At 45.6% G+C, this 23,251-nt stretch overlaps 1 protein-coding gene across 1 annotated transcript in view; it reads right to left on the bottom strand.

The window, feature by feature from the left end:
* Positions 1–23,251, bottom strand: part of LOC126100954 (bicaudal D-related protein homolog) — a 580,126-nt gene that overhangs the window by 421,951 nt on the left and 134,924 nt on the right. The gene's annotated exons all lie outside the window — the stretch shown is intronic.

Here is a 23,251-nt window from a genome sequence, read left to right as displayed (position 1 = left end):
ATCCAGTCCCAAACATGCTCAATGGGGGACAGATCCGGAGATCTTGCTGGCCAGGGTAGTTGACTTACACCTTCTAGAGCACGTTGGGTGGCACGGGATACATGCGGACGTGCATTGTCCTGTTGGAACAGCAAGTTCCCTTGCCGGTCTAGGAATGGTAGAACGATGGGTTCGATGACGGTTTGGATGTACCGTGCACTATTCAGTGTCCCCTCGACGATCACCAGTGGTGTACGGCCAGTGTAGGAGATCGCTCCCCACACCATGATGCCGGGTGTTGGCCCTGTGTGCCTCGGTCGTATGCAGTCCTGATTGTGGCGCTCACCTGCACGGCGCCAAACACGCATACGACCATCATTGGCACCAAGGCAGAAGCGACTCTCATCGCTGAAGACGACACGTCTCCATTCGTCCCTCCATTCACGCCTGTCGCGACACCACTGGAGGCGGGCTGCACGATGTTGGGGCGTGAGCGGAAGACGGCCTAACGGTGTGCGGGACCGTAGCCCAGCTTCATGGAGACGGTTGCGAATGGTCCTCGCCGATACCCCAGGAGCAACAGTGTCCCTAATTTGCTGGGAAGTAGCGGTGCGGTCCCCTACGGCACTGCGTAGCATCCTACGGTCTTGGCGTGCATCCGTGCGTCGCTGCGGTCCGGTCCCAGGTCGACGGGCACGTGCACCTTCCGCCGACCACTGGCGACAACATCGATGTACTGTGGAGACCTGACGCCCCACGTGTTGAGCAATTCGGCGGTACGTCCACCCGGCCTCCCGCATGCCCACTATACGCCCTCGCTCAAAGTCCGTCATCTGCACATACGGTTCACGTCCACGCTGTCGCGGCATGCTACCAGTGTTAAAGACTGCGATGGAGCTCCGTATGCCACGGCAAACTGGCTGACACTGACGGCGGCGGTGCACAAATGCTGCGCAGCTAGCGCCATTCGACGGCCAACACCGCGGTTCCTGGTGTGTCCGCTGTGCCGTGCGTGTGATCATTGCTTGTACAGCCCTCTCGCAGTGTCCGGAGCAAGTATGGTGGGTCTGACACACCGGTGTCAATGTGTTCTTTTTTCCATTTCCGGGAGTGTATTTCTTGTAGAATAATGGAACATATTTTGTGTTCAGACATAATGACATTTCTAGACTCTGAGAAGCTCATCTACAGGAACCAGAACGGTTTTAGGAAACAGCGGTCATGCGAGACACAGCTGGCCCGCTTTGTGCATGGTTTACAACAGGCTTTTGATACCGGCTGCCAGGTTGATGCCATATTTCTCGACTTTCGAAAGGCGTTCGACTCAGTTCCGCACTGTCGCTTACTCCAGAAAGTGCGCGCTTACGGACTATCCGATGGGATATGCGGTTGGATAGAAAGTTTTCTAACAGGCAGGGAGCAGTTATGTCGTCCTGAACGAGGTGACTTCAACAGAAACAAGCGTGCCACGGCAGCGTAATAGGTCCGTTGCTTTTTAAGATTTACATAAACGATTTGGTTGATGGTACTGACATTAGACTGTTTGCCGATGATGCTGTAGTCTACAGGAAAGTAGTATCACACGAAAGTTGTGAACAAATCAATGAGGATTTGAAGAAAATAAATGCGTGGTATAATGACTGGCAGTTATCTCTCAATATTAGTAAGTGTAACCTACTGCGTATAACAGTATTTGTACGAGTACAAAATAGATGCCCAGTCTCTGGAAGCGATAACATCCGTCAAGTATCTGGGTGTGACTATTCGAAATGATCTCAAATGGAATGATCAGATTACACAAGTAACGGGTAAGGCGAACTCTAGATTGCGGTTTATTGGTAGAATCCTGAAGCGACGCAGTCCTTCAGCAAAGGAAATAGCTTACAATACGTTAGTTCGTCCAGTATTAGAGTATTGTTCGTCTGTATGGGACCCTTACAAGCTGTGTCTGGTTCAAGAGATTGAGAAGGTCCAAAGAAGAGCGGCAGGATTCGTGACTGGTACATTTAGCCATCGCGAGAGCGTTAAAAATCTCATAGAAAGTTTGAAGTGGGACACACTTGCAGATAGACGGCGCGCTAAACAGAAGGGGCTGCTCACTAAATTCCGAAATCCGATCTTCACCGAGGTTGTAGAGCTTATATAATTGCCGCCAACTTTCAAATCGCGCAGTGATCACCACTCGCCGGCCGCGGTGGTCTAGCGGTTCTGGCGCTGCAGTCCGGAACCGCGGGACTGCTACGGTCGCAGGTTCGAATCCTGCCTCGGGCATGGGTGTGTGTGATGTCCTTAGGTTAGTTAGGTTTAAGTAGTTCTAAGTTCTAGGGTACTTATGACCTAAGATGTTGAGTCCCATAGTGCTCAGAGCCATTTGAACCATTTTGATCACCACTCAAAGATAGGGAAATAAGAGTTCGTACTGAGGCGTTCAGACAGTCGTTTTTCCCTCGCGCGATCTGCGAGTGGAACAGAGGGGAGGGGATATGACTGTGGCGCGAATTGTGCCCTCCGCCACATACCGCTTGGTGGCTAGCGGATGTAGATGTATTCTTCTGTGGCCGCACTCAACGCTTTCGTCAACGCCTGTGTTGAAAGATAAGTTCGGTTGTTGCCACAGGCGGCCTGAACTGATTTGAGAAAAGCCCCGGAAGTAAGAGAATAAAAAATTGGAGGAAAAAACTGTGACTGCTTCGTTATAAGCGTCAGCCAGCTGCGGTTTGGCTCGCAGAAGCCATCTGTATCGCTACGGAGTGCGGGAGGCAGAGAGTGGACTGGCACCTCGTGTCACGTGACAGGGGCACGGGGGCAGGGAACGTGTGTGTGGCGGTGACACGTGTGGGGTGGACGCAGCTGGCGGGCTGCCGGAAGCAAACACCGCTCTGTGCACCTGGGATGTGCGGACTGGTGTCGCAGCAGCCCTGCCCCTGTCTCTCAAACGCCCCCGCTCCAGGTCCTCGCAAACGACATAGCGTGGCGGCTAGCCTCACTGGTGACCGCGGTCGAGACCCACGCGCTCTCAACTACAGTTTACTTCAGTCAATGTCCACATAAATTGTTTAATTGCTGTACTATTGATAAACTACCGCCCAATAAGTCTTCATAACAACCGTTACAAACTGTAAGCACGAATAATCAGCCGTCTTAAGGGGAGTAGGACGTCAAACGGGCCGACTTGGAGCAGGAGAGGCATCACAGGACATTTTAATTTCCACTGTATATACTTTTACAAATAAATTCATAAAACTTTGTCAGTATGACCAGGAAGGATTCAGAATTCACGCTCATAGGAGTGGAAGTTCGGAAACATAAGGAAATGATTTCTTTTACATGTGAAATTTCATCATTTTTTCACTTACTAATGGAAGTATTTGTTGCTATAGGTATACTTTTCTTCATAAGTAAGAGAGATTCTTCGATGAATTTTGCACAGCATACTAACCATACTTAAAGGTGTATGAAACTCTAGAATTTTCCAAATCTATTAAAAACTGTGGTAAAAATAGGGGTAATTAACTATAAAATTTGTGTTTTTTCTAAACATGAATTTTACAATATAACAGTTCATTAGTTTTTTCATAAATTAAATAAATTCTAGAGTTTCATACACCTGTGAGTGTGGTATGTTTGCTGTGCAAAATTCATCGAAGAATCTTTCTAACTTATGAAGAAAAGTGTACTTATAGCAACAAATCCAGCCATTAGTAAATGAAAAAAATGATGAAATTTCGCACGTAAAAAAATATTTTGTTATGTTTTCGAACTTCCACTGCAATGAGTGTGAATCCTAAATCCTTCCTGGTGTTGCTGACAAAGTTTTATGAATTTATTTGTAAAATTATAGACACTGCAAATTAAAATGTCCTGTGATGCCTCTCCTGCTCCAAGTCGGCCTGTTTGACGTCCTACCACCCCCCTTAAAATCACAGGCCACTCACTACTAATGAACGAGAACGACTTTACGACGAGTTCTTGCAGTAACAATATTACTGTTATAAGACAAAGAATACAAAAAGGAGGGAGTGATATGAAAACACACATAGATTTTACAGACTACGAAAATCCTTTCGACTGGATCAGCTGACTTATTTTATGGATTATTTTAGAAAAACTTGAGTGCAGGTCGCCCCGCCCCCTCCCCCTCAAGCACTTAATACAAATTATTAAAGTACTATATCAAGGTGTGAGACAACAGTGTAGCTTGTCCCCACTTGTTTAGTATCTGTATTGGCAATACTGTTAGTCAATATAAAAACCTAGACCAGTTATGCTACGATTTTATGTTTTATTAGCAATAGTTACATTATGACTTTTAAACTAAAAGACGCCGTACGTTCCAAAATAGTGTTAAGTAGTCATGTTTTAGAATAAGTTTCCAGTGTTAACTTCCTAGGTTGTGAAGCAAGCTACAAGCTTGAAAATGACATACACAACAAATTAAATAAATATCACATAATGTAAAACACTAGACAATAAAGGTGTGGAAAGAAACAAAAGTAAAATTTGATATATTAATAGCTACACCTGTTTCGACATACGGCTCAGTGATGAACAATAAGGAACCAGACGAAATGTTTACACAAGCCGCTGAAATAAAATTTGTGAGACGCACGGAAGGTTACAGTCCGAGTGATTGGATGAGAAATGAAAATGTCAGAGTTGAGTTACGGCATTTACTCAGTTACGGCTTTAATAAAATAAAACAGTGTAAAAATGGCTTTAAAATATCGATAGGATGCCAGGAATAACTATAAACCAGAAGCAAAAGGCGATATTCGAAGACCACGAAAGAGATGGCTCGACTGAGATCGAAACGGGCGAGGAGCCTCATCCGTGAACTGAAGAAGAATAAGAAGAAAAACAATGTCTCGTCCCAGTCAGTCGTCTAGCAGACTCAAGCAAATGTTGACGGCTACCCTGTTTTGGTGCAGTCATCACCTCTCCGTTCATGAACGACATTGTTCGATTTTGTAAGCGTGGCAGGGAACATGGACCATCGCTTTGCAAGCTTGCTTTCTGTGTTATTGGCTGCTTCCCTAGCATTTTAGCACACTATTATTCCACACACAGAACTACTTGGCTAGCATATGGACAAATGAGCAAATGTATCCACATCTACATCCATACTCCGCAAGCCACCCGACGGTGTGTGGCGGAGGGTACCTTGAGTACCTCTATCGGCTCTCCTATTCCAGTCTCGTATTGTTCGTGGAAAGAAAGATTGTCGGTATGCCTCTCTGTGCGCTCTAATCTCCCTGATTTTATCCTCATGGTATCTTCGCAAGATATACGTCGGAGAGAGCAATATCTGCTTGACTCCTCGGTGAAGGTAGCCCGTATCGAGCTACTGAGCGTCTCTCTTGCAGAGTCTTCCACTGGAGTTTATCTATCGTCTCCGTAACGCTTTCGCGATTACTAAATGATCCTGTAACGAAGCGCGCTGCTCTCCTTTGGATCTTATATATCTCTTCTATCATCCCTATCTGGTACGGATCCCACACCGGCGAGCAGTATTCAAGCAGTGGGTGAACTAGTGTACTGTAACCTACTTCCTTTGTTTTCGGACTGCATTTCCTTCAAGCGAGAAGTGCAACGTTGTCATTAGAATGTACTCCTTAGCAGACACAGTGAAAGAGGAGCAGTGTTTTTAAAATGATACAAGCAACAATTACCAGTATAAACATGCCAACCCGAGGCGCTTGCCCGACTATTTAAAAAAGTAATATGCTTTAGGTCGGAGTTAAGAATTCCAAGGGAATGCCAACACATTATTAAATACGTATAAAGAGTTAGCGCTAACAGAGATAACCGACAGCTGCAGCTGCGGAGAGCTGCGGTGGAAAATCACGTTGTGGAGCACCTTCCAAGCGATGTGCCGGCTCTTTTCTGAGCCTGCACTAACCACACGGAAAAACCATCTTTGTCGTGTTTGACATTGAGAATCCAGTCAGCAATTTTTCAAGCCGTTATCCTTCAAGCGAGAAGTGCAACATTCTCATTAGAATCAAGTTATGACTTGATATACACTAGCGGCCATTAAAATTGCTACACCACGAAGATGACGTGCTACAGACGTGAAATTAAACCGACAGGAAGAAGATGTTGTGATATGCAAATGATTAGCTTTTCAGAGCATTCACACAAGGTTGCGCCGGTGGCGACACCTACAACGTGCTGACAGGAGGAAAGTTTCCAACCGATTTCTCATACACAAACAGCAGTTGACCGGCGTTGCCTGGTGAAATGTTGTTGTGATGCCTCGTGTAAGGAGGAGAAGTGCGTACCATCACGTTTCCGATTGTAGCCTATCGCGATTGCGGTTTATCGTATCGTGACATTGCTGCTCGGTTGGTCGAGATCCAATGACTGTTAGCAGAATATGGAATCGGTGGGTTCAGGAGGGTGATACGGAACGCCGTGCTGGATCCCAACGGCCTCGTATCACTAGCAGTCGAGATGACAGGCATCTTATCCGCATGGCTGTAACGGATCGTGCAGCCACGTCTCGATCCCTGAGTCAACAGATGGGGACGTTTGCAAGACAACCATCTGCACGTACAGTTCGACGTTTGCAGCAGCATGGACTATCAGCTCGGAGACCATGGCCGCGGTTACCCTTGATGCTGCATCACAGACAGGAGCGCCTGCGATGGTGTAGTCAACGACGAACCTGGCTGCACGAATGGTAAAACGTCATTTTTTTCGGATGAATCCAGGTTCTGTTTACAGCATCATGATGGTCGCATCCGTGTTTGGCGACATCGCGGTGAACGCACACTGGAAGCGTGTATTCGTCATCACCATACTGGTGTATCACCCGGCGTGATGGTATGGAGTGCCACTGGTTACACGTCTCTGTCACCTCTTGTTCGCATTGACGGCACTTTGTACAGCGAACGTTACATTTCAGATGTGTTACGACCCGTGGCTCTAACCTTCATTCGATCCCTGGGAAACCCTACATTTCAGCAGGATAATGCACGACCGCGTGTTCCAGGTCCTGTACGGGCCTTTCTGAATACAGAAAATGTTCGACTGCCGCCCTGGCCAGCACATTCTCCAGATCTCTCACCAGTTGAAAACGTCTGGTCAATGGTGGCCGAGCAACTGGCTCGTCACAATACGCCAGTCACTACTCTTGATGAACTGTGGTATTGTGTTGAAGCTGCATGGGCAGCTGTACCTGTACACGCCACCCAAGCTCTGTTTGACTTAATGCCCAGGCACATCAAGGCAGTTATTATGGGCAGAGGTGGCTGTTTTGGGTACTGACTTCTCAGGATCAAGGCACCCAAACTGCGTGAAAATGTAATCACGTGTCAGTTCTAGTATAATATATTTGTCTAATGAATACCAGTTTATCCACTGCATTTCTTCTTGGTGCAGCAATTTTAATGTTCAGTAGTGTATAAGCAGGCTCAGTAATAGGGCTTTGAATGTATGATCTCAACAGCATCATTCACAGGTATTACGTTTACATAGTGAGCATGTTTTCACTCGGCATGAGGCAGGCAGCAGAGAGACCTGGGCGCGCATACTGCGCTCGTCGGTTAGCGCTGGGCTCTCCCCGGACCGTGACACTGCACCTGCTGTGACGTCACGCGCCGCGGACCACAGCGCGGTCCCGCCCACGCACGGCGCGGGAGAGGCGCCAACGGCAGTGCCGTCACAATGACTTTCCCCACACTGGCAGGCGCACAGCCTGCTGCGGTAGCAGAATACGCAAGCGTACACAGGTAGTGAAGCAAGACCGTCGCGAGAAATAGACGCCGATCAGGACCCCATGACCATGAACGGCAAACAGATGATCTAATATATGCTTTGCAGATTATTGACCTTTATCCTCATACAGCTTACTCTCGTCAATGGGATTTTATTTCTGAGAATTTAAAAAAAAAGTCAATAACGTCTTGGTCCACCTCTGGCCATTATCCAAGCAGTTAATTATTTATTATTCATTATTATTATTTAGCGTATGGCTAATACAGACGTATCATGAAACTAAATTACATACACATATGTACATATTGACACACAAGAAACTCGAGTTTTGCTTTACAACTGAATATCCAGTCCTTCAATCCAGCGCACTGCATCTGGAATTGCTAGCAGGAAGTCCTCTTCGGCGCCGTGATAGGCTCGAAACCTGCATTCACTGACAATGTGGTACGAAGCCCCGCAGTCACAGGCTGGATTGGGCAGCTTCTTCCACTTAGAGAGAACATCCCTGCATCGGCCATGGTATGGTACGGATTCTGTTGAGAATACTCCAGGTCTTGCGTGGTAAGTCGAATCCACTTGGAAATTTAGCACCTGAGAAGATGTTATGAAGGCGCACATCTGTCACTGCTTCCCACCGACCTTTCCATTCTTCGAGAGGTTTGAAATCCTTAGCAACCATGTCAGCAGCATCGCACGGAGTTGGATGGCGTGATTTCAGTCTCTTACGATTTAAAAGTGGCTGGTCGCTATGCGCGGGTAGGTCAGAATTCCTGGAGATCTTGTGGAATTCTCTCATAAGAGCAGTACATCTGCGTAGATCAGGAGCAATTATTGTGCTTATAATTGATTAATAGAGTTGTTGGATACCCTCATGAGGGGTATCGTGACAAAGTCTGTCCAATTGGCGCGTTAGATTGTCAACATGCCGAGATGCTTAGAGAACCTTCCCTATAATGCACCACGGACTTGGCCACCACGGTAGGGCTAGGCAAGCAGGATGACAAGTAATGGAAATTCTCGCTGTGTGCGGGTGGGAGTAATCTTGTTAAATCTAAGCCCAGTACGGCTTGCCATGAAGACCAACATAATAAGAAGCAGAATATCGTCGACGTACCGCTGTGTTGGTAGGGTACTGCCGATGACAACCAAAGGGCTCTAGCTATGAAATCACACTCCTGGAAATTGAAATAAGAACACCGTGAATTCATTGTCCCAGGAAGGGGAAACTTTACTGACACATTCCTGGGGTCAGATACATCACATGATCACACTGACAGAACCACAGGCACATAGACACAGGCAACAGAGCATGCACAATGTCGGCACTAGTACAGTGTATATCCACCTTTCGCAGCAATGCAGGCTGCTATTCTCCCATGGAGACGATCGTAGAGATGCTGGATGTAGTCCTGTGGAACGGCTTGCCATGCCATTTCCACCTGGCGCCTCAGTTGGACCAGCGTTCCTGCTGGACGTGCAGACCGCGTGAGACGACGCTTCATCCAGTCCCAAACATGCTCAATGGGGGACAGATCCGGAGATCTTGCTGGCCAGGGTAGTTGACTTACACCTTCTAGAGCACGTTGGGTGGCACGGGATACATGCGGACGTGCATTGTCCTGTTGGAACAGCAAGTTCCCTTGCCGGTCTAGGAATGGTAGAACGATGGGTTCGATGACGGTTTGGATGTACCGTGCACTATACAGTGTCCCCTCGACGATCACCAGTGGTGTACGGCCAGTGTAGGAGATCGCTCCCCACACCATGATGCCGGGTGTTGGCCCTGTGTGCCTCGGTCGTATGCAGTCCTGATTGTGGCGCTCACCTGCACGGCGCCAAACACGCATACGACCATCATTGGCACCAAGGCAGAAGCGACTCTCATCGCTGAAGACGACACGTCTCCATTCGTCCCTCCATTCACGCCTGTCGCGACACCACTGGAGGCGGGCTGCACGATGTTGGGGCGTGAGCGGAAGACGGCCTAACGGTGTGCGGGACCGTAGCCCAGCTTCATGGAGACGGTTGCGAATGGTCCTCGCCGATACCCCAGGAGCAACAGTGTCCCTAATTTGCTGGGAAGTGGCGGTGCGGTCCCCTACGGCACTGCGTAGGATCCTACGGTCTTGGCGTGCATCCGTGCGTCGCTGCGGTCCGGTCCCAGGTCGACGGACACGTGCACCTTCCGCCGACCACTGGCGACAACATCGATGTACTGTGGAGACCTCACGCCCCACGTGTTAAGCAATTCGGCGGTACGTCCACCCGGCCTCCCGCATGCCCACTATACGCCCTCGCTCAAAGTCCGTCAACTGCACATACGGTTCACGTCCACGCTGTCGCGGCGTGCTACCAGTGTTAAAGACTGCGATGGAGCTCCGTATGCCACGGCAAATTGGCTGACACTGACGGCGGCGGTGCACAAATGCTGCGCAGCTAGCGCCATTCGACGGCCAACACCGCGGTTCCTGGTGTGTCCGCTGTGCCGTGCGTGTGATCATTGCTTGTACAGCCCTCTCGCAGTGTCCGGAGCAAGTATGGTGGGTCTGACACACCGGTGTAAATGTGTTCTTTTTTCCATTTCCAGGAGTGTAGATGGCACCATCATTCCTGGCTGTCGTGCCGTATCACTGGTAACAGGTCTGGTAAGTACCTCACTGCAGTCCGGGGAGTCTCTAGATACATCTTAGGCCTGCAGTCTTATTGACTGAATTATAATTGCCTTCAGTGATGAATCTCACTTCTAACTGAGCCCCAATGACTAGCGTAGACACCCTTACAGCACGGCGGTACGTCTACGATATTGTTGTTCTTCATGGCAAGCCATCCTGGGCTTGCATTCAACAAGATAATGATCGCCCGCACACAATTCGAGTTTCTATTTCATGTCTTCGTCTTGCCAAACCTTACCTTGCCCAGCAAAGTCTTCAGATTTCTCCCCAGTTGAGGAAGTTTGGAGTATTATGGACAGAACCCTCCAACCAGCTCGGGGTCTTGACGATTTAACGCGCCAGTTGGGCAGAATATGACATAGTATCCCTCAGGAGGACATCCACCAGTTCTCTGAATCAATGCCAAGCCGAATAATTGCTTGCAGATGTCTACCAACGCGTTATTGATGTTCTCAATTTGTGAGGCTCCTTCTCATGAATATATCATCCAATATTTCTGAAACTGTAACAGTTTGTTTGTCTCGCATATCCATCACAGCTACCGATTTCCGCCCCATTCGGATAATTAGTGGTGCATAGTCTTTTTGTCTTCGAGTGTATAACCTTCGTTACTGCTACTTATTGTAGGTTTCTGTTTCCATCGTGTACTGTGCACCGTAAATTCTCAGAGTGATGTTTAATATGTGGGAGTTTCTGCATAAGAGAGCTACAAGAAAATCTTAAGTCAAACAGCTTTTTCCAAATTGGCGTTCAACTTATATACAGGGTGATTTACGAAGATATGCAAATATATACGTTATTCTACAAGTAAAACTAAAGCATAAAGTTAATTTAAATATAGGTCCGCAAATGTTTAGTTACAGTGTTACGGCTAATGAAAGATTTTGCCTGAAAATTAGCAACTTCGCTAATATGAAGCCATCGAAAAACTGTACGAGGTTAAAGTAAAGCACGATTTCCATTTAGTTTGTTGTTGATCTGATGAATCTAATAAGCATCCATAATATCCCAATTATCGTCTTCACGTATCGAGTGCTTGTGCTGATTACGAACGCTGGGTAGAGAACCTGTCGCCCGTAACATTCGAAATATTCCACTAATGGTTCATGCATCCGCAATTCTCCGAGTTGGCTAACTGCAGCCGTAGCATTACCATCACATTCATCATAAATAAACGCCATATCGGCGTATTCCTCTGACGTAAATTTGAAAGGCATCCCTATTTCATAAATAATCTACAAACTACAACAGTTACTATGTGGTTAAATGCACTGCTGTTATGTTCTTTCACTGAACAATACAGAAAACTAACTCGTTTCAAGGTGAGGAGACGACTGAAACAACTCACTAACGGTTGCCAACAATGACAAATGTTTCTAAATTCTTAATGGAAAGTAAACAAATTTAATTGTATAATAAACTTTGCTTCTCTGAATGTTCTAGAAAACTACTGCATATACACTCTAGGACATGTTTTATTAGATACACTAGACAACAAAATAAATGGAAATCTTGCTTTACTTTAACCTCGTACAGTTCTGCAATGGCTTCGTATTAGTGAAGTTGCTTAATTTCAGGCAAAATCTTTTACGAACCATAACTCCATAACTAAACATTTGCGGGTTTTCTTTAGCTTTACTTGTAAAGCAACATAATAAAATATTTGCGTATCTTCGTGAATTACTCAGAATAAATTATTGGTGAAACTTCCTGGCAGATTAAAACTGTGTGCCCGACCGAGACTCGAACTCGGGATCTTTGCCTTTCGCGGGCAAGTGCTCTACCAACTGAGCTACCGAAGCACGACTCACGCCCGGTACTCACAGCTTTACTTCTGCCAGTACCTCGTCTCCTACCTTCCAAACTTTACAGAAGCTCTCCTGCGAAACTTGCAGAACTAGCACTCCTGAAAGAAAGGATATTGCGGAGACATGGCTTAGCCACAGCCTGGGGGATGTTTCCAGAATGAGATTTTCACTCTGCAGCGGAGTGTGCGCTGATATGAAACTTCCTGGCAGATTAAAACTGTGTGCCCGACCGAGACTCGAACTGTGAGTACCGGGCGTGAGTCGTGCTTCGGTAGCTCAGTTGGTAGAGCACTTGCCCGCGAAAGGCAAAGGTCCCGAGTTCGAGTCTCGGTCGGGCACACAGTTTTAATCTGCCAGGGAGTTTCATATCAGCGCACACTCCGCTGCAGAGTGAAAATCTCATTCTGGTAAATTATTGGTGTTTGTATTTTACAGTAGAGGCAACAGTATAATGCAGCAGCTCACGTAATGCAAAACATCACGCGTAAACGCCATAATATTCGGAAAAAAAGCTCACTAGAAAATCAGAATCACTTCCCAAAAGTCATCGAGCGAGAAATAAATGAAACGAAATCGTGACTATCAGCCGCAAAAGTTACATTATAGCAAATTAACACATTGAAAAATATAAGCTTATCGAATGGTTCAATAACAACTGTATACTATAAACAGTGATCCAAGCATAGCTGCTCCACCGGTCCCTGAGAAGAACGGTTACGTGGCCTTAGTGACAGTCCGTCTGTAAGACGAGTGCCAGGCAGTTTCCGGCGCACTTCCGCGCTGCTTTAGGGAGAGTCCCGGCAGCGACCACAAAGGAACAGTGGAGGGCGAGGGCGCCGGGGCGCGCGACAGCGGCGCTGCACGGAGAGGGCGGTTACGCAAGCAACGGAAGGAACTGGCGCTGTCGGGAGAAACCAGCGGACACAGTTTACACGCACTGGGCTGCCGAATTCCCACGTCAGCCAGCCTTTCTCATCCCCCACACGGCTGCAGGCTGGCTCTGTTCTCCCACAACGGCCCGTTAACACCGTCTGTGGCGGGAATCTGCCACAGGATACATCTTTATGGGTCGGCAATTCCAATGTGCCGTGCTAGCTCGACAGCCTGTAATATTGTTCCATCGAGGAAAATGTGAACCCCAACCCCGGATAAGAGACCTGTGTCTCGGCCACTGCACTATCTCCACGCGTAGAATGGACACAAAATACCGTTTTGAAAAATTTCATGTTGCGGTCTAGATCCGCTGGTAAAATTGTTCATTTACAAAGCAGTATCTGACGTCTGCCCATCATCACGTTCCTATATACCAATAAAATGATACATAAATAGTATTACAGGCTTGAAATGTCTCGAATCTGTTAACTCCCGTACATGTTAACGACAATACATACGCAATAAAAGTCACGTACTCTCATCAAAGTATTCACAGCATCATGTTAGGAGAAATATAAAATGAGTATCGTCAGGTGAACAAACCATGTATCATAATCTTTCCTTCGTGTGGCAACACAGTCTTATAGAATTTCTTGAAAGAATTTCCACCATTTGACTGTTAACTGTTCATTTATTTCACAGACTCACGATTTCGGCTTTGCAGACAATCTGAAGTACATGTTAAAATGTTAGGGCAGACATACATCAGCATTTTAACATGTACTTGAGAATGGCTATAGAGCCGAAATCATGATTGTGTAAAATAAATGAACAAACAAATGTTGGAAATTTCTTTTAAAGAACATGTATTATACATTGAAAACAAAACGTAGTGACGTGACTCATTATGATAGCCACATACCATAAAAACGTAAATGGTTCACCTTTATGCAGAGTTACCTGTTATCATATCGTAACATAAGGTACGTCGTCGGTCTATAAAAACTGTGCTAGATAGTGTACTGATCCATGTAATCGGCGTTGAGCTGTAAAGAGATTAATGCCACACACAGTTCATCGCTGTTTACTGATAGAAACAGAGACAGTCACAGAGGTCTACATATATCGATAATGACTAGTATTTTACTATTAATAAGCTGTGTGTCGCCTACTACGATAAGTACATGTGACGTCATAAAAGATGTTACTACATGTTGCAGCTAATAGCAACCTACTTGAGTTAAAATCACAGCCCTGGTGACAGAAAACAAAATGCATAGAAGCTATGGCTTAGATGTACTCATAGGCACTCGTGTGAAGCGAGTTAGAGTCACATTTATACAGAGGGGTCCAAAAAAATGTATCCACTGTTTAAAAGTCCATAACTGGCAAACTAATTGACGGAGTTGTCTCATCTTTGCTAGTGTAATAGTTTGTAGTTCCGGCAATCGCCACACAAGCGTTGTGTTACGTTGTTTTGTTTTGTCAGATGACAGTCGCCAGATAGTGTTTTGTTCTTAGTTGCACCTAGTTACTCGAGTAAACATGGCTGGCGCAAGGCTTACATTCGATGAAAGGAAGTCAGTTTTGAAGCGGTATTTTAAGTACGAAAACGTTAATGAGGTTCAACGGCAATGGCGAAATGAGTATCAAACAGAGCCACCGACACGTTTAACGATTCGTCGCATTGAGACAAATTTGAAGCCGAAGGCTGTGTTAAATATGTACACAAACAACGATCTGGACGACCTGTAACAGTAACAAGTCCAGCTAACTCCCGTCGTGTGTTACAACAATTCACTCGCTCACCACAGAAGTCTGTGAGACAGTGTTTCCGTAAAACTGGAGTGAGTCGCTCAAGTGTACGGCGAATTTTGAAGACAGCAAAGTGGAAGTGCTACATCCCACGATTGCTACACGCAATGAACGATGACGACCCAGATCGCAGAATGGAGTACTGCGAGTGGTTTACTAACATAGTGCGCAACGATGAAGAGCTTGCAGAGATGATTGTGTGGTCTGATGAGGCACAGTTCAAACTCAATGGTACAGTAAATCGTCACAATTGCATCTACTGGGCAGCCGAAAATCCGAACGTCCATGTAGACAAAGCCGTGAATTTGCCAGGAGTAAATGTGTGGTGTGGATTGTCTTACCGGGGCTTGATTGGCCCAGTCTTCTTTGACGGCACAGTTACCGGTGAGGTGTACCTTCAGAAGCTTCAGACATCCATTTTACCTGCCATCCGAGACTTGTATGGAGACGGAAGAGTTTACTTTCAACAAGATGGTGCCCCAGCCCACTACCAAAATCGTGTTAAGGCGTATCTCGACGAAAATCTACCAGGCAGATGGATAGGCCGTAGAGGTGCTGTGGAGTATCCACAACGTTCCCCAGACCTAACTCCTCTGGACTTTTACCTGTAGGGAACACTAAAAGACATCGTTTATCGACAAAAGCCACGCACATTGGCTGAACTTCGAGAATCCATCGTACATTCATGTGCAAATATCCAACTGAACACGTTGCAGTCAGTAGTTCGTGCTGCAGTTCGGCGGCATCGTTTGTGTGTGGATGTTAATGGTTACCATTTAGAACACCTACAGTGACATCTTTAAGTTGGACTTTAAGCTACACTTTCACCAAAAATAAGACAACTACGCCAATTACATTGCAGGTTATGGACTTTTAAACAGTGGATACATTTTTTTGGACCCCTCCGTATTTACAGTGGTCCATCGTGCTGCAAGTTTTATGAGACGGGTCGTACAGATACCTAAAATATACGCCTAGCCGAATTGTCTATTACAGTATAACAAACGTACTTATCGCAGCAGATGACACAAGCAGATGACACAAGCAAAGAAAGCAACCAGTGGAACCTTGTGGATTCACAAATGCTGAGAAAAAGGCGAATATACAACTGCGGAAGGTGATTGCGTTTTGGGAGTACCATGGAGAGGTGACAACGCATTATGCTTCGCAAGCGGCAAATCCTCGCAGGATCATATTACTGAAAACTCCACGCGAAGTTACGAGAGGCTTCTCCGTCGTTTCTAGGCCCCTAGTTTGAAGCCTAGTTTACACAACGCCACTAGGTTGCAGGCAATTGCGCTACGGGCCACTGCGCATGCGCGCCGCGCGTTTGCGCAACTCGTTGGTGAAACTGAACACTTTCGGAGTGTTCCAACTTTGGTGACACTGGTTGCAGGAGTTTTGAGGTAATGTGTGTTCGTAGAGTGTAGACAAACTGAAATATGAAGTGGGGAACGGAAAATGATGTTCGCTTTTTGGATCTCTATCCTTTGCATAGGTGTTTGTGGAATTTCAGTGATGCTGATTACAAAAATAAGCAACATATTGCTGCCGCTGAGACCATCATGTCCGATCATAACAGAGATGGTCTGACATTATCTGAGGAGCAGGCAAAATTTATTGAGTGAGGAGCACATATACAAATGCATTAAGAAACATACAAGCAATTGTAATTCTAGCTGTGGCAATGCTCTCGTTTACTAGACTAAAAGCCCATTGTTTGAGTTGGCCAACACTTTGTGACGGAATACTGTTGACAGGATGGAAGGCTACAGAAATTCAAGAAGCTGCATTCTTTGTTCAATATTCATCTATTTAAAACGTTTCTGCAGTGCTCCCCACTCACATATGTTAGAATTTTGAAATATTGTTACTGTACAGATCTATCTTCAAGAGAGTAAGTTGCACACCATTCTCTTCTTAATGCGGCCGGCTTCGAATAATTATTGTTGCTAATGTTAATAATTATTACTGTTAATATTAATAATTATTGGTTTTAATGAAAAACCGTCATTACCAACTAAAACCATATCATATAGCATGCCGAATGTTCCCGATTGTAATGCAAGCAATATGATATGTAATTTCAGTTCTGGCGACAGTGTTTCATGTATTACAGTACAGTACATGGCATAATTAGCTCTAGTTAGAAGAAACGAGAGCAGTTCTGGTGACATTCTAAGATAATTAAAAGAACTTCTTGGATCATCCGTTATAAATTACACTACTGGCTATTAAAATTGCTACACCAAGAAAAAATGCAAATTATAAACGGGTAATCATTGGAGAAATATATTATACTAGACCTGACATGTAATTGCATTTTAACGCAATTTGGGCGCATAGATCCTGAGAAATCAGTACCTAGAACAATCACCTCAGACCGTAATAACAGCCTTGATAAGCCTGGGCATTCAGTCAAACCGAGCTTGGATGGCATATACAGGTACAGCTCCCCACGCAGCTTCAACACGATAGCACAGTACGTCAAGAGTAGTGACTAGCGTATTGTGACGAGCCAGTTTCTCGGCCACCACTGACCGGAGGTTTTCAATTAGTGAGAGATGTGGAGAACGTGCTGGCCAGGGCAGCAGTCGAACACTTTCCGTATCCAGAAAGGCCCGTAGAGGACGTGCAACATGCGGTCGTGCATTATCCTGCTGAAATGTAGGGTTTCGCAGGGATAGAATGAAGGGTAGAGCCACGGGTCGTAACACATCTGAAATGTAACGCGCACTGTTCAAAGTGCCGTCAATGCATACAAGAGGTGACCGAGACGTGTAACCAATGGCATCCCATACCATCACGCCGAGGGATACGCCAGTATGGCGATTACGAATACACGCTTCCAATGTGCGTTCACCGCGATGTCACTAAACACGGATGCGACCATCACGATGCTGTAAACAGAACATGGATTCATCCGAAAAAGTGACGTTTTGCCATTCGTGCACCCGGATTCGTCGTTGAGTACATCATTGCAGTCGCTCCTGTCTGTGATGCAGCGTCTCCGAGCTGATAGTCCATGCTGCTGCGAACGTCGTCGAACTGTTCGTGCAGATGGTTGTTGGCTTGCAAACGTTGCCATCTGTTGACTAGGGGTCGAGACGTGGCTGCACGATCCGTTACAGCCATTCGGATAAGATGCCTGTCATCTCGACTGCTAGTGATACGGGGCCGTTGGGATCCAGCACGGCGTTCCGTATTACCATCCTGAACCCACCGATTCCATATTTTGCTAACAGTCATTGAATCTCGACCAACGCGAGCAGCAATCTCGCGATACGATAAACCGCAATCGCGATAGGTACAATCCGACCTTTATCAAAGTCGGAAACGTGATGGTACGCATTTCTCCTCCTTACACGAGGCATCACAACAACGTTTCACCAGGCAACGCCGGTCAACTGCTGTTTGTGTATGAGAAATCGGTTGGAAACTTTCCTCATGTCAGCACGTTGTAGGTGTCGCCACCGGCCCCAACCTTATGTAAATGCTCTGAAAAGCTAATCATTTGCATATCACAGCACCTTCTTCCTGTCGGTTAAATTTCGCGTCTGTAGCAAGTCATCTTCGTGGTATAGCAATTTTAATGGCCAGTAGTATATGCAACCACTTGCGCGCAACTCATTCCACGCAACGGGTGGCACAACCCAATGTAGTCGTGGAAACTAGGCTTAATACACAAACCAATCACCATGGTTCGTGGTCGCATTTTGAGTCTTGTGAGGTGATAGTTAAAACTCTGTAACTACCCCTCATACTTGCTTCCGAGGTCCACGGTTGGCATCACGAACTGAGCACGGGATTAGAGCCTCAGTGCTCCGCAGTCCGCACGCGCCCGCATTCCCACAGTCTGTTGTCGGTTCGCGACGCGCCGTGCAGTGCCTTCCGGCAGCGCAGCCCGCTCGAGACGGCTCACTTCTCCGTGTCAGCAGAGCGGTCGGACAATGCCACGCGGGGCTGACGGTGTAAACAAGAGCAGCCCAGCCAAGGACACTTCCCGCGAAGGTCCTGCCCGCACCCCAAACACGACCGCACCACCGGACAGGCCTGAGTCCAGTGGCTAAAAATACACTGACCTGCGACACGACTACGTGGAGGTAGTGTCGCTGGTCACTTGAACCGTGCATCGTGATGTGTCAGTTTACGGATTATTTAAAATAGTTTTTGTTGTTTGTTGTTGTTCTGCGTGCGTTACAGACCAGCTAAGGAGTACTTTTAATCCACTAGGTTCTGCCATGAGCAAGCACAAATTCTTCTTGTTTCACGGGCAAACATGTTTCGGTGAAGTTTCACCATCAGTGTTTTCATTTATTTTCCCTCAAGCAGTATGTACTGAAATCTTGCGTAGTAACGCGTAATAGATTTGAGCTTATAGCATTTCCGTTTATAAAATTATTAACAGGAAAAATATACATCTCAGTATCACATACTGTTTTTGCGGCTGTCTGACATTTATCGTACAGGTGATTGTATTGTATGTTAACCGAAGACCTAGAAACGACGGAGAGGCTCCGTCCCCGCCGCAGCCGCAGTCTTCCACAGCCCCACGACGACTACCGAAGTCCACTTCACCCCTCCGCCGCCCCACACCGAACCCAGGGTTATTGTGCGGTTCGGCCCCCGGTGTATCCCGAGGGAACGTCTCACACCAGACAAGTGTAACCCCTATGTTTGCGTAGTAGAATAATGGTGGTGTACGCGTACGTGGAGAACTTGTTTGCGCAGCAATCGCCGACATAGTGTAACTGAGGCGGAATAAGGGGAACCAGCCCGCATTCGCCGAGGCAGATGGAAAACCGCCTAAAAGCCATCCACAGACTGGCCGGTTCACCGGACATCGACACAAATCCGCCGGGCGGATTCGTGCCGGGGACCAGGCGGTCCTTCCCGGCCGAAAAGTCGTGCCAGCCGGGCGGGTCAATGGTGATAGTTTGTTCCGGTTTGCCACCTGCAATTAAAAAGGATTTTTCGGTATTATATTTCGTTCATTTAGCAAAAGTGTTAGCCCTAAAATGAAATTATTGATCTTTCTCAGTTTGCCAATGCAAGATTATAGTACTACTGTCATTGCATTGCAGTGTGCTGTCAACACTGATTGGTTGTTGCATTTTATAACTATCGTTTGTTACACAAAAGAAACAGTTTTCGAAAATGTTTTGGACACTTTATTGAAATAAATGGTTCAAATGGCTCTGAGCACTATGGGATTTAACAGCTATGGTCATCACTCCCCTAGAACTTAGAACTACTTAAACCTAACTATCCTAAGGACATCACACAACACCCAGACACATTATTGACTTTTTTAAACTGGCAAGTGTGGGGATGAGGACTGCCTACGTAAAGTGAGTGTACTTACTTTTTGCTGATTCTCCTTTAATGCTTTTACAGGGTGTGGAAACTATGGTTTGTAACATGTACTGTCACTGTTTATCAGATATTCATTTGTTCTGCACCTTGCATTGGGTATTCTGGACGGCAAATACGATTCTGGACGGCGATTCCGAACTTTGTAATGATTCTGTGTGTGTGTGTGTGTGTGTGTGTGTGTGTCCTGATCTGACAATCATTATTTTATTATTTCTTTCCTTTTTACTGTGGCTTTTTGTATACGGTAATTTACTTCCGTCAGAAGTTCCCGTGAAGGGCTCTGTCTGCATTTGAGAATTTTTAGATCGGTGTTCCTGCATCACCGTTCTAGGCAAGATCCTAGTGAACATACCCGAATGAATTTTCAGTCTGCAAAGGAGCGTGCACCTACATGGAACTTCCTGGAAGATTAAATCTGTGCCGGGCGGGATTAGCCGAGCGGTCTTAGGCGTTGCAGTCATGGACTGTGCGGCTGGTCCCGGCGGAGGTTCGAGTCCTCCCTCGGGCATGTGTGTGTGTGTGTGTGTGTGTGTGTGTGTGTGTGTGTGTGTGTGTGTGTGTGTGTGTGTGTGTCCTTAGGATAATTTAGGTTAAGTAGTGTGTAAGCTTAGGAACTGATGACCTTAGTAGCTAAGTCCAGTAAGATTTCACACACATTTGAACATTAAATCTGTGTGCCGGACCGAGACTCGACCTCCGCCGACCGAGCTACACAAGCACGACTCACGACCTGTCCTCGCAGCTTTACTTCCGCGAGAACCTCGTATTAGGAAGGTAGGAGGTACTGGCGGAAGTTTCTATTAGCCTGTGACTCATTCTCGGGTGTTAAATAAGAATAGCTTGTGTCTGCTCAGGAGAGAACAGAGATCCAAATAGTTATAATTACGAAGCAGTCACAGACAAAAAAAAAGTGTGTTTTAACTGCAAGATGAATACCTCTAAGTTAACTTTATGGTTACTTCAGTATTCCTTCAGCTGTCCAGCGTTCTTTGTTTCCTCTTCTGCTGACTATCTATTGAGAACTGTTTTATCTTAGAAACGTCTTCTCCTCTTATTTTTGTTTCTGTGTTTTGTTCTGCATTCAATTTATTGCTTATTTAGGCAATTTCTCATAAGTCTTCGAGTGCTTTCCTAAGCTAGTTGGCCAGGCCTTTTTATTTTTCAAAATGTTGTACACTTTTTCTGTCAACCTGTTAGGGTTCATTCTGTGGATATACCTATACAACATTCGTCTTCATTTTCCTGTATTATTGTATAACTTCGGCTTTACATCTACAATTCTGCCCGAGTTACTGCCTTACAATAAAGTTTTTACATTTCTAGACCGATTTTCTATTATAAATACCTTCTGTCGAGTCTAATTACAAGTTAATCTTGTTCAATCTTGCTCTCCAGTTCACAAGTAACACAGGGCTCTCTTTACAAAGGGTAAACTTTAAATTTGCAATAAAAAACCTTGCGCGAAATTATAACAGAAGATCAGATGAGCTTTTTTAACTTGCTTTTAAATTTAGTTTTGCAATACGTCGGAAATTTTATATCATTAGGACAGAGATGATAGATTTTGGTGGCAGTAATATTTAACGACTCCTCGAAACGAAGTTAGTTTTACTCAAGGGTAATGGAAGCCATTTCTTAAGCTGAGCATTTTTCTCTTGGTCTTCGCTTCCTATTGTTCCCTACGGTTATCGTAGATACTGTGTAATACCCATTTTTACTTGTACCTTGTATCTAAGCTGCTGCTATTCTCTAATATAGTGAACCATTTTACGCTGTCGTGGCCATTTTCCAAGTCCACAAATCCTATGAGGGTGTCTTGATTTTTCTAAAGTCTTTCCTGTATTTGCAAGCACAACGTTGCAACTGGCTCCCTGGTGCCTCTCCTTTTCGTAAAGACAAACTGATTGTCATCTAAAACATCCCCCATTTTCTTTTGCGTTATTCTGCATATAATTCTGATCAGCAACTTGCAAGTACGAGCAGCCAACAAGATCGTGCGATAGCTCTCACAATTTTCTGCTCTTCGGGGTTATGCGGGTAAATTCCTTCCGGAAGTTCCATGGTACGTCTTTAGTCTCACAGATTCCACAACTTGAAGAATCGATGATTGTTTGCCATCCCCCACCCCACAACCCCCCCAACCCCATCGCCCAATAAATTAGAAGTTTCGAAAGAATTATGTTTGTTCGTTCGCCCTTGTTTGATCGCAAGTTTCCAGAAACTTTTCATAGGACTGCAACGGCAGAAAGAGAACCCAAGTGGAAGAGAAGTTGTGAGATGAGTGAACACACGGAAACTAAGCCATTCTGCAGAAGGACGCCCGCAAACTATGCACTACAGTAATATCACTAAGCCATCAGATGCGATTTTTAACAACAGATTTGTCATAGGGATAAGATTATTTTTGATGTATGTTTTTGTTTGTAATATATATATGGTTTATTACGAAAGATAAAGAAATGTACTTGCTGTTAGGATTTGTAACACCATAACCGTTCATACATAGTTCCATTGTTTATGAGTCGTTTTTCACTTTTCATAAATATTCATACACAGTTTAGTCCCGTATGGTACATTGTGGAGCAATTGTGCTCATCAACAACAGCTACACATAATGTTACATTCAAAACAGGTTTCACCACAACACCCTGGATTATAGTAAACTTTACACCATATAGGGGCACACACTTTATAGGGGGCAGTTTTCTTCTGAGTCTGCGTTATTTTCGCTGGAAAATGTCCCAAGCCTCTGGACTGCCTTGTTTTGGCACCCCTTACCACTGTACATGTGGAAAACTGCTCAGCCACATTGAGCCTGAATATTGTTGATATCACCATCTTGGGTGCTGAATTCAGTATGTGGAAAATTACGCTTGCATTTAGCGTTTACTTTATTTATAATTTTGTTATTTCCCTTGAAATATCTTCTCATACGTAGGCAGCGCTTCGTTGCGTTGGCACACGTTTCTTGCGTCAACAAACTTTGTTACACGATGCCAGATTCATCTG

Source organism: Schistocerca cancellata, chromosome 9, assembly GCF_023864275.1.
Source record: "Schistocerca cancellata isolate TAMUIC-IGC-003103 chromosome 9, iqSchCanc2.1, whole genome shotgun sequence".
In the NCBI taxonomy this organism is placed as follows: domain Eukaryota; kingdom Metazoa; phylum Arthropoda; class Insecta; order Orthoptera; family Acrididae; genus Schistocerca; species Schistocerca cancellata.
This window is presented reverse-complemented; position numbering and strand designations above follow the sequence as displayed.